Genomic DNA, 13,663 nt, shown 5'->3' with positions numbered 1-13,663 from the left:
AGTGAAAAAAACAAAACAAAACAAATATAACAAACAAAACTGGTAAAAGGCATGAAAGAAGGGAGAAGACAAAAAAGAAGGAAGACGAGACCCCCCCAAATATATATATATATATATATATATATATAGTTTATTTTTAAATAAATAATAATAGAAATAATAAAAAATAATAATAAATAATATTCTTTATATAAATATGTGATATTGGCCAAATATGATGTGATATTTAAATGCTTAGCAGTTTAATAGTCACTAGGGCCAGACGGAATCTGCGGACGTTTTTTGCTGTTTCTGCAGAGAATTTTGCAAAAAATCTGCGGATTTCTGCTGAATTATTTTGGAAGTATCATAACTACAACCTTAATATGTGAAATAAAAAATAATATCTTTTTACTTTAATTTAATGTTTAAAATGCAAATCCAATTAGATCCACTTTATTTGGTAAACAAAGCAAGACTCTCATTTAATATATCAACTAAAAGACAGAAAATATTACTTTTAAAACTGTATTGTACATAAATCAGATGAACATTTTCATATTAATAATATTCCTGTAATTAATTTAAAAACTAAATAAATATAGATTTACTCACATTTAAACAAGTAAATAAACAGAATTAATGATGGGCTAAAAATCTGCAAAAATCTGTGGAATTTTACGTGCGTAGATTCTGTGTGGCCCTAATAGTCACCTAAATGATGTTTAATAGGTTTATAATTGTACCTGTAAAAACAAATCCACACACCTCCGCTAGATGGCACCACTAACTCGGTTAGGCTAGTTCTCTTGTGTCCAAAGAATATAATTTTTCCTGTAATTTAGTCGACTATTATTGTAATTCTACAAATTAATTAATGTGATTATAATGAATATTACTAGGGGTATGAACCTACACTGCTCTCATGGTTCGGTTATGATTATCATCGTTCAATTCGATATCTCGGTGCTTCAGGGTAGAGATCTGGGCGGGACTAAATTTTTATTCCCGCTCCCGCCAGGTTTTAGTCTGACCGCTCCAACTCATATTGAGCATTTGTTCACCCACTGTCCGACCCACCCCGTTTTCTACCCGACGCAACCGTTCCCGCTAACAAAATATCTGTGAAGAATCTCGACACAGAGAAACATAAAAACCTACTGCCAGCTAGCGTTTCAGAAGTGTTATTGCAGAGCAACACAAACAGCGTGCAGAAGTATAAATGCACAGCAATGCGCAAGGCATGTGCCGTGGGTCACACCGATCACTCAACGCAGAAGTATAAACCAGCCTCGATTGGGTAGCTTTACATGGACATGGGAAAATTAAGACCTGTAAAAATGTTTTAAGACCTACAACACAATATTTCAGTGAATTTAGGACTTTTTTAGGCCTAATTTTTTTATTTTTTTATTTAAGACCCTATGGATACCCTGTAAGCACTACAGATACCCTGTAAGCACCAATGAACATAAGGGACTTTTTGTAAAAGTCATCACCACAATTATTTTAAATGATGTATTTATTTTTTGGTCAAATACATTCAGCATTGATTTGAAATTGACATATTGTGTGTAGGAAATAAAATGTTTTCAAAAGGATCACAAAATGCTTCCAAGGTTTTGTGTGTGTGTGTGTGTGTGTGTGTGCGTGTGTGTGTGTGTGTGTGTGTGTGCGTGTGTGTGTGTGTGTGTGTGTGTGTCGATGTCAAAGATTCAATCAAACTGTGCTGTATTTTGGCTCGAACTCTTTTGTCAGTTGGCAGAAGCAGCCTAATTAAGCAGATGCCAACATGGACTATTTGTCTGACACTCTCTTGCTCCAAAATACCATGAACTAAACTATGCAGGGCAAATAAATATTAATAAGTAGTTTTATTTAAGCACAATATTGTTTATTTTAGCATGCCAATTTCAATTTTGGAAGACTGAGAAATAAAGCTGTTACTAGCTGGGATCAAAATGTACACATTATTATTATTATTATTATTATTATTATTATTATTATTATTATTATTATTATTATTATTATTATTATTATTATTATTATTATTATTATTATTTAAATGAACTAATATGTACACAAGGCTGCACAGTGGCTCAGTGGGTAGCATGTTCGCCTCACAGCAAGAAGGTTGCTGGTTCGAACCTCGGCTGGGTCAGCTGGCATTTCTGTGTGGAGTTTGTATGTTCTCCCTGTGTTCATGTGGGTTTGCTCTGGTTTCCAAAGTCCAAAGACATTTGCTATAGGTGAATTGGGTAGGCTAAATTGTCTGTATTTGTGTGAAAATGTTAGGTATGAATGTTTCCCAGTGGAAGGGCATCTGCTGGATAAGTTGGCGGTTCATTCTGCTGTGGCGACCCCAGATTAATAAAGGGACTAAGCCGAAGAGAAATGAATGAATACATAATATGTACACTTTAGGTACTAATGAGTAGCTTTAAAGGTGCTATAGAATTATTTTTTTCATGTTTAAATGTTTACCCCTGATATCAAAGAAGGTATGTGGTTTAGTTGTGTGCTAAACAAAAAAAATCTCATGAAATTGTTTTGTACGTCAGTTTACAATCCTATAAATTGCCCCAAAAATGAAATTCTCCCTTTTTACCTTATTTGTATGGGTTGTGAATAGTAATAAGCTCTGCTCTCATGCTGCTCTTGGCTCATTTCTCTTATCACACTCCATGATGTATTCTGAAATACACATGTGCAAAATAACCATGCTTAAAAAAAAGTGAACCAACTAAGTAAATGCCTTATTAAATGGTGAAGAGGTTCATGAGTTAATAACTGTACTTGACAGAAAGGACATGTTGTATTGTGTGGGTTTAACATATCTGAAAACAGGAAAAAAATAATATCAACCTCCACAGAAACAGATTGCTGTCCTTGCATTACAAAGAAAAAAATCACAGTGAGAGCTGAGTGATATGACACGATGCATAGATGAGCATTGAACACCAATTCTGCAGTTTACATTTGTTTGTTGCCTTATTACAAACATACGAAGCAAATTTCATAATAAACGTGTTAAACTACCAAAATATATGGTTACACAGATCTTATTTCTCTTTATGTTGGCACTAAATAAACTTATGATCCATCTTTTCAGAATGTTCTGATGAGCTGTAAACAAATGAGATAATATTTCATTGTGGCCATACCAGCCTGATCTCACGGGAAAGCATAAGTATTTAACGTTTTGTCAGCTTAGTGGCTAATTCGTACTAATTCGTACGAGTTCAGTCATATGTAAATGTATGATATAAAAAAAGGAGGCATGGCACCCAACCCCGCCCCTAAACCCTACCGTCATTGGGTGATTAGCAAATTATACTAAATGGTACGAATTAGATCGTAGGAATTCATACAAATAAAAGTTATGAATTGTCGTGAGATTTCTTTGGCCATACAGTACATGGCTGCCTGCTTCCTACTGCTCCTGTTTCAAAATAAGAGTCCCACAAATTGTACAGTATATAGGTAATATTTAAAGAGCTGTGTTATACTTAGAAAACAAGGGAGGGCAATTATCATTGTTGTAATCTGAATAGGAAACGTTGTGGCCAATCAAAATCTGCTTGGGTTTTGCATATTAATGATTATGTGGGGATTGTCACATTTTTATTTAATTTTTTTTCTAGAATTTACCTATTCTTCACTATATTTGAATACTCGTGTGATTTACATGGGTACAAATAAGCAATTACATTTGAGGTGTCATGGTATATTGTCTTATTATCCAGCTATGCTTAGGTATTTTCAAGTTTTCATTGATTTTCACCTGTAAGGTACCAATATGGACCAATTTGATACAAATGTGTTCCATTTGAAAGCGTTTACCACCCAAGTGGCAACTTTAATTCCTTAGAGTTTACTGTGTTGTCACTATTTGATATCTGATATACAGTCCGTCAAGCAATGGGATATTGTCTCATAACACAAGAAAGAGTGACCAGAGGACAGCAGGCACAGGCCAGTGGTTAGGGGAATTAATCTGAAAGGTCAGGAGATTTGGAATACCACTGTTGTTTCACTTTGACAGGACACAAGACAGCAGCAGCAACCACTCAAGCTTGAAATGATGTTTCCTCCCAGATGTGTGTGTGTCCTCAGTCACTGTAGTGTAGGTTAACAGCATGCAGTTATACACAGCACTCTTTTGATTTTTTATCTTAAATTCTTTAAATATTTTCCAAATTATGTTTAACACATCAATGACATTTTCACAATATTTTCTTTAATAATTTTTTTTCTTATGGCAAAAGTCTTATTTGTTTTGTTTCGGCTAGAATAAAATCATTTTTAATAAAAAAAAAAAAAAAAAAAAAAAAAAAAAAAAGTTTAATATTATTAGCCCCTTTAAGCATTTTTCGAAATTATTCAGTTTTTATACAATGATTTGTCTAATTACCCCAACTTGCCTGATTAACTTAGTTAAACCTATAAATGTCACTTTAAGCTATTCAGCTTAAAGTGACATTTAAAGTCTTAACTAAGTTAATATTTGGTATTTCGAAAAATATTTAGTAAAATATTATGTACTGCTATCTTGGCAAAGATAAAATGAATCTGTGATTAGAAATGAGTCATTAAAACTATTATGTTTAGAATTCTGATTTGATGTTCTGATTACGTACCCTTATATACATTTCTGGATAGAGCAGAATACATCCCAGGAGCTATGTTTTGTTACAGTCTTTGTTTTCGCGAATCCACTAGAGGCTGCTGTGTACGCTTTTTCGGATCTCAAATTTCTCTTGCGAGTGCCATTTGCACCTGCTGTTCTCGCGTAAATCTACTAGAGCCCACTGTCGACTGACTGACTGACCAACCAATAAATAACTACATAAATAAACAACAGGCTGAAAATGAGGTGAAATCACATGACGACTTTTCTTTTTCTAGATTGCTTTTGAAAACACTATCGTTTAGTGTTTAGGGAAGTTGGTCTATGGGTCAGTCGGTTAGTCATTTAATTGACAGCAAGCTGACCTGGGGTGCATTTCCCAAACAACATGACTGAACTATCATAGTATGATGCATAGTTTGGGAAAAGAACAATGTAGTGACGAGTGTTTCCCAAAACTTGTAGTTTCTCTGTCACAGATCCATCGTTTGAACCACATTAGTTAAAACACAAACCCCCCATAATGATGCTCTAAACGGGGTGAAGTAAGAACTTATTTAGAGAAGAACCCCATCATTTATTTGTGTAAATGATATTGTTTTACACGCATTAGGAAATGAAAAAAATCATACTTTAATAATATTAATAATAATAATAATAATACTAATTATTATTATTTTTATTATTATTATTATTATTAAGTAGTAAGTATTAACTTATGCTATGTTTTTTTTGTTTTCACAAGCTTTGGAGACGTAACATAAATTCCGCTTTTAAATAATAGGTCACCTATAGCTTTCGTCATGAGCCACGGATGTGCTCAAAATGACATCAATGTTTTCAAAGTGCACTGTGAAGGGAGCGCAATTGTAAACATGAAGATCACTAAAACTGAACTGTAAAAATATTATGAAAAGCAAATTACACCTAAGAGAGGTGACTTTAATGCGTTTTTTAAATGTTAGAATGTTCTAAATGAATAGGGCAGAGGTGGGATAACTGGAAATAGAACACAGCCAGGAACTATGTTTCTAACTACAGCTCCAGATGTGTAGTTGCAAGCATACAAGTTTGCGACACAGTTTGCAAATGTTTGTTGGAATGATGAATTTGGGAAACACTAAATCAACGAACTATGTTTGTAACAGTGGAACTTGGGATCTCAGTTGGCTAACGATGGTTTTCTGAAATGCACCGCTCGTCGACTGAAGTGTATGTTGCACCCCTCTGGTACCTTTACGCAAGAAGAGGACGCACGAGAGGAATTTGTGATCATCAAAAAGCGAACACAGCGGCAACTGGTGGATTTGCAAAAACAAATACTGCGAGTAGACATACCTACGGTTATGTATTTTGCTGTCCGCCAGAAATGTAGACCTCCGTACGCATTTGCAATGAACCTGGGTTGAATTATTCTAACATCAATTCCAACATCAACTGTTTTTATAGATTTTTTTTTTCTTCAGATTCCAGAATCCTGAGCATTCTTTTTTTTGACACGAAAGTTTCCTGTATTACATAAGCGTCTCATGAATCAAACATACTCTGACATTCTCTGGGGTAAAATTAATTGTCATGAGCTGAACTGACGCATATTTGGTTTGTAAACATTGTTGGCTTTCATTATCTCAAGAGACTGAGCGCTGCATTATTAAGAAGACAAATAACAGTCTCAAAATGAAATCCATCTTAGCAGCTTACTTTGTGACTCACACCTCATTCTTGGCTTTTGTCCCCAAAGCATTCGAATTGCCATCATGTTCCTGTTCAGATTTCTGGTTCAGACATTAGACTTTCAAACTTAAATAATAAGAGCAGCTCTAATTGTACGAAAGGCATTTAAAATGTCAGTAGCTCTTTTAAGGTCCATTTTTGTTTTAACTGTAAAGTATCATTTAGTTGCACATTGAACCAATACAACATCATTCTGCATTAAAAATGACCAGGCACTTTTAAAAGGACAATTTTTTTTACTTTATCATTCATTCATTCATTCATTCATTCATTCATTCATTCATTCATTTATTCGTTCATTCATTCATTTTCTACCGCTTTTCTGAGATCAGGTCGCGGGGGCAGCAGTCTTAGGAGAGAACCCCAGACTTTCTTCTCCCCAGACACTTCCTCCAACTCCTCCATGGGGATCCTGTGGCATTCCCAAGCCAGCGGAGAAACAAACTCCCTCCAGCGTGTCCTGGGTCTTCCCTGAGGCCTCCTCCCGGTGGGACATGCCTGGAACACCTCCCTAGGTAGACATCCAGGAGGCATCTGAAACAGATGCCCGAGCCACCTCAGCTGACTTCTCTCAATGTGGAGAAGCAGCGGCTCTACTTCGAGCTTCTCCCGGGTGACAGAGCTCCTCACCCTATCTATAAGGGTGTGTCCTGCCACCCTGTGAAGGAAACTCATTTCAGCCACTTGTATCTGAGATCTTGTCCTTTCGGTCATGACCCAAAGCTCATCCATGAACCTTATCGTGGTGGAGGGGTTTGAGTGACTCAGTGATCCTAAGAGCTATGTTGTCAGGGGCTAATGCCCCTGGTAGGGTCTCCCAAGACAAAAAGGTCTTAGGTGACAGGTCAGACCAAGTGCGGTTCAAAACACATGAGTACAAAAACATCAAGGACCGTGATGTTGCCTGGTATGGCGTAGCCGGGGCCCCACCCAGAAGCCAGGCCTGGGGTTGGGGCTCATATGCGAGTGCCTGGTGGTTGGGTTTTTTCCCACAGAACCCGGCCGGGCTCAGCCCTAAGGAGCGACATGGGACCATTCTCCCGCAGGCCCACCACCTGCAGGGGGAGCCTTAAGGGGCCGGTGCATTGTGGAACAGGTGGTGGTCGAAGGTTAGGACCACGACAACCCGATCGTCAGGCACAGAAACTAAACTGTCTTTATTTATTTATTTATTTTTGTTTTTTTTAACTTAAGTCTGTTTTGATTATGAGATCTACTTAATCATCATGTTACTCATTAAATTGGAATGGTTTCCAGTTCTAAAATCAGTAGCTTGGCATAGACTATGGCTGTTTCTCAATATGCGTTCTTTAGCGATCTTGCATCCTCGTGTTCTCGTGTAACATCATCATTAACCGCCAAAGTTCAGTTCCAAAATTTAAGACCGCAAGGACGCGTGAAAGTTCCTGGATGCGTTCTTGGTATCGAGGATGCTTCGAAGCAGAGTTGAGCGGAAAACTCGCTCGAGAAGTCCCAGAAGTCATTGCGGCTGATTCTGAAAAAAGGAGGTGAGAAGTGCAGCATTTTATACCTGTATAATAATAAAGTTCAGAGATACATACTGTAACTTATTTATCTCAGGAGTTTCCCTGAATGAGGCGATATAAGTAAACATTAACATGAAAATCTTAATAAAGACATAGATACATTCATTTACTGTAATTCGTATTAAAATCTGTTTTATTTGTATTGTGAAAAGTATATTTGTAAGGTTTTTGTGCATGCTATATATATAGAAAATGGGAAAAAATTGTAAATTGTATAAGTTATATCTCTGAACTTTAATAATGAATCTGTATAAAATGCTGCGTTTCCTTAATTCATTCACAATGTGTTCAGGTTCAGTGCCCAAGTCTGCATCGGTGCATCCTCGATACCAAGAGTTTTGTGGCCTTGAGTTTTGGAGCTGAACTTTGGCAATTGACATTGATGATGAGGTTATAGGAGAACACGAGGATGGAAGATTGCTGAAGAACGCATAGAGAAACAGCCTATGTGTCAGCAAAGTGGCAGATTCAAAAACAAGACTGATGTCCAATGCTAATGAGGGAGAGATCATCATTAATGGGTGGGGCCAGTTGCATTTCCACTATCACTTCCGGGGACTTATCAGGCCAAAGCGGGGCTTCCTTGGGCTCACCGACCGGCCTTTTTTTGTCTCGCCGAATACCTTGGGCCAAAGAGGGCCAGCTGGGGCTTCGGGGTGGAGTGAAAGGACAGGCAGAGTTTTTCTGAGTCTGGTAAATACGGTGTGCCGCCATTAGACTAGTTTTCCGATTCCACAGGAATATATGCGCCCAAAAAAAAAAAAAAAGAAGGGAAAGAAAAACATATAGCTGAACAGTTTAAGATATTCAATAAAACACCTTGTTATTTCTTTGATGAGTCCTCCTTGATGTTTCAATAAAGCATAATATTCTTTACACCATATTAAAGACACAGCAGACAGTAACAGTTGTCAAGAGGTTTTAATGGTGTGTTTGTGCATGAAACGTGCACATTTAGATGCTTGTGTGCAGGGCCGGCCCATGGCATAGGCAGTATAGGCAAATGCTAAGGGCGCTGTGCATCCAGGGGGGGTGCCAAAAATGGGGGAAGAAAAACAAGTGTAACTTTTACTAATCTTAAAACTAGTTGGTATTATGACTTATAAAATAATACTCCCACATTAATTTAACTGCATAGTGCAAAGCCTAGTAAGTAGTGGTAGTATTAAATAATGATAATATAGCCTAATCACCTAAGAGACCCCCCTCCCCATCCAAATAATTAGACTTTACCTGCTACACGGTGTTTGTTTTTTTGATTGGTCCACAAGTTGAACAAGTTAAAATGCCCCTAACTGCCTGGTCCGCAGGGGAGGCAAAAAAGAAAAGAAGAGAAGGAAAAACGGGACAAAGACAGAGGTAATGTTACGATAAAGATGATTATTTTGTTGTATCCAAGCCATGACTGATAACGCCATTAACAATTAGCATGACACACACCTGTCAACCCTCCCGTTTTTGCCCGATATCATGTTTAATTTTCTCATATTTTTTCCGTATTTTAATCCTTATATGAAAAGTGAAAGTACCATCAATACAGAGCCGATCTCAAATATGATACAATTGCAAGAGCCGATCAAGATAATTATGCTTTCAATTTATTTTGGCTTGAAAGCACGTTAAAATGAATATAAAAACGTCTGCATTCACGTTCTTTCCATGAAAGAAAGCTTCTAAATAAAGCTTTTATAGCTTTATTTAATTTCTGTATAGGCCATTGATTTTAATAAGCTAAACCTTTTATTTTATTGTCAATATTTTCTAATGTTTGCTATGGATTCTATCATTTGAAGCTATTTGTTGTCCCATATTTTTTACATCCCAACGTTGACAGGTATAGCATAATATGGTTTGCTAATCAATAAATAGCCATAGTGCTATCTGTTAGTTTTAATGTCGGCTAATGTTATGGAAGGGCATAGATGTTATGGAAAATAGTAATAGTAATGTAACTACCACCATCATTCCTTCCTCAAGCAAATGTGTAAATATTAGATCTATTCAGCAATAACGTTAATTGCGTTGGCATATTTATCTGGCTTTTTCCCAGCTTGTAGTAATTGATCAAAAAGCTATTTTAGTTTCTTATGACCATATACACTAGCAGTGGAATTTACTGCGATGTGACGGGGCGCCACCTGAAATCTTTCATAGGGCACCAAATTGTTTCTTTCTTTTTTTTATTTTGGAGATAATACAAAATATGAATACAACAGAAAGATATAAAACTTTACAAATTACGTGTCCACTTTTGTAGGCTCATCATAGATCTAGATAAAATAGCCTAAGCTATATTGAAATCATTTTAAAAATTACAAATATCGGATGTAATAAATAACATTAAATTAAATAAACCAATATAAAACTAGCAAAAGCTATAACAATTTAGGTAAATACAATACAAAAAAAACTGAACCGTTTGAAGCCATTTTAAGCTTTCATTTTACAAAGGTCTATCAGCAAAAACACAATTTTTTATATTTTCTAAAAACAATAAACAACAGAGGAGTTTTGAAGTATTATTTATAAAGTATTTGTATACGGTAATATTAAATCAAATTGTGCAAACAGAGCATTTTGGGTGAAACTGTCAGAAACTAGCTACCTTATTTTCTGTCATCCAGTCCTACACTGCTTTATAAACTGATTGTGAAAAATTGTACGTAAAAAATGTGTTCTGTGTCCTCAAACAAATGTTTATGTTTTTTAAATGACGTAATAAAATTTTAAAAGGAAATTTTAATGTAGAGTTCATTAGTGGATAGCTGCTGAGCGCAACGAAATATAGGCTAGGCTATAGCCTAGTTTATTACTTGGTCTTATGTCCTGAAACACTTAGCAGTTTCCTTTAGATAACTGAATAATATGCAACATCCTTAAATTATTCTCTTAAATAAAGGGGGATTATCTATTAAGTGTCATATAGCTTATAGAAATATTAATATGTTTTAGGTCTCTCCAGAGCATTTGGACTGAATGTTTGATGGCTTCTATTAAAACGAGGATGTTAGAAAATAGATTTTATACCGAGTTATTACCAGAAAACTTCTGTGGTTTTAGATGGTGCACTGGGTCATCCCTCCGTTAGTGGCGAGACCACTTGATGCACAATGCCAACAGTCGGTCGGCAAGTAAACAAATAAAATGAATGAAATAACATAGGCCTGTGCGTATAGACATATAATGTGATGCTGTACAGTTACATGTCATTTGTTTGTTTTGGTTGTCTTCTTTTGAATCGTTTCGTGATGATGCGATGGTGTGCTTTATCTGCCTGATTCCCACTGAACTGGGCGGGTTGTGTAACATTTGATCAGGGGGACGTTCTGGTTTGCATGACGCGCTGCGATCTACTAGCCTGACAGTGGAAACGCGACATGATTTCGACCTCACTGCTCATGCTTCCAGGCTATTGGCACGGCCTGGCCCAATAAAAGATCTGGCTTGCACTGGTCAGACAGTGGAAATGTGGCTAATAAGTACTTCTATAACTGAACAGAACTGTTTAAGGTTAAAGGAAACATCTATTAACAGAAAATGTACTGGCAAATTTCTGGCAGGACATAATGTGTTATATGTGGTTCTTCTTTTTTTGTAGGTTATTGTTCCATCTTCTTTTTTATTTTTAGTATTACCTTTAAATGAATTTAATGTTTATTTTTTCCCCCAATTTCTGTTTAACAGAGAGAAGGTTTTTTCAACACATTTCTAATCATAATAGTTTTAATAACTCATTTCTAATAACTGATTTCTTTTATCTTTGCATTAATGACAGTAAATAATACTTGACTAGATATTTTTCAAGACACTTCTATACAGCTTAAAGTGACATTTAAAGGCTTAATTAGGGTAATTAGGCAATTTATTGTATGACAATGGTTTGTTCTGTAGACGATCGAAAAAAATATAGCTTAAAGGGGCTAATAATTGACCTTAAAATGGTTTTTAAAAAATTAAAAACTGCTTTTATTCTAGCCGAAATAAAACAATTAAGACTTTCTCCAGAAGAAAAAATATTATTAGACATACTGTGAAAATTTCCTTGCTCTGTTAAACATAATTTGGGAAATATTTAAAAAAAGAAAAAAAAAAATTAAAAGGGGGGCTAATACTTCATTGTCTAGTATATGCAGTATAGCTCTATTCTATGCAATAGATAGTTTGATGACTTTTTTCATGATCCATATCTATTTACAGAACTTTTTATCAGGCCTAGAAATCTCCATTTCCACATTCCCTCATATTTCCCAGACTCGGAGGAATCCTGAAGTCTGCTTACATGCACAGTTTGAATGCTTTAATATGAGCATCTTATACAAGTCTGAAATACCCTGGGATTTCAGAAATTCAGCAGAGGAGAGAGAATGAATGAGACATATCCAGGTTCCTCAGACAGGAATGTTAGAAGTGAAAGTTTTGTGAATCAGCTCAACAGGACAGGGTGACTTCATTGGCATGCGGAACAGGCCGCGGTGATGGCCGGAGTGCTTGTGCGGCCATGCAGAATGAGAGCGCAGTGAAGAGGCTGAGACTCCGACTCTCCTTTCACTCTGAATGCTGCGCTGAACGCCGTCCACATACTCTGGGGCTTTGCTTTTGCATCTCATTAGGAGCTCACAGACAGAATGAGAGACGGAGACGACCAGCTGTGGCAGGAAAACAGTCAACATGAACACTTGTCCGGGCTAAAACACAAGCGCATTTATTATTTGTTATCCAAAGAAGAGGTTGCAGGTATTGTGGGCATTGCAAATTGCTGTAGATCTGTCACACTGAATGAGATTTATCAGATCTTTTGTTTTTCCCACAGAATATGTGAATACTTGTATACACAGTCAAAGTCAAAAGTGAAAATGATCATAGTATGATAATACAAGTAACGTATTAAATACTAAAATTTCACTCATAAAGTCAGCAAAATAGCAATGCGGTGGCGCAGTGGGTAGCACGATCGCCTCACAGTAAGAAGGTCGCTAGTTCGAGCCTCGGCTGGGTCAGTTGGCATTTCTGTGTGGAGTTTGCATGTTCTCCCCATGTTGGCATGGGTTCCCTCCGAGTGCTCTGGTTTCCCCAGTCCAAAGACATGTGATATAGGTGAATTGGGTATGCCAAAACTGACCATGGTGTGTGAGTGTGCGTGTGTGTGTGTGTGTGAATAAGTGTGTATGGATGTTTACCAGTGATGGGTTCCAGCTGTAAGGGCATCTGCTGCGTTAAACATATGCTGGATAAGTTGGCGGTTCATTCCGCTGTGGTGATCCCAGATTAATAAAGGGACTAAGTTGAAAAGAAAATGAATGAATGAAGGAATGAATGAAAGTCAGCAATATTAAATCATGTCACTGAATGAGTTATCTTTTTTCACATATGATGTGAATACATGTATACGCTAAAATGTTTTATTCATTTTTTTCTCTCTGTAAGTTGCTAGAAAACACAATGATCATCGTATGATAATCCAAGTATCAACATTCCATTTTCACTCATAAAGTCAACAATGTTTAATCTTACACTATATAACTTTTTTATTATTTTTATTTTAGTTGCGAGGTAGTAACTTTTCAGCCTGATCTCACGAGAAAACGTAAGTATTTTATGTTTTGTCAGTTTAGCGGCAAATTCAGTTGTACGAAATTGTATGATTTTAAAAAGGAGGCGTGGCACCTAACCCCACCCCTAAACCCAACCGTCATTGGGGGATGAGCAAATCGTAATACATTTTATGAATTAGATCATACGAATTCCTATGAATTAGCCACTAAATCAAAAAGTT

At 36.4% G+C, this 13,663-nt stretch overlaps 1 protein-coding gene across 2 annotated transcripts in view; it reads left to right on the top strand.

The window, feature by feature from the left end:
• The window catches only part of sgcd (sarcoglycan, delta (dystrophin-associated glycoprotein)), a 374,313-nt gene that overhangs the window by 76,235 nt on the left and 284,415 nt on the right, over positions 1-13,663 (top strand). The window lies entirely within an intron of this gene.

The sequence above is a fragment of the Danio aesculapii genome, chromosome 21, assembly GCF_903798145.1.
Source record: "Danio aesculapii chromosome 21, fDanAes4.1, whole genome shotgun sequence".
In the NCBI taxonomy this organism is placed as follows: domain Eukaryota; kingdom Metazoa; phylum Chordata; class Actinopteri; order Cypriniformes; family Danionidae; genus Danio; species Danio aesculapii.
The sequence above is the reverse complement of the archived record's forward strand: the minus strand, read 5'-3'. Positions and strand labels throughout refer to the sequence as shown.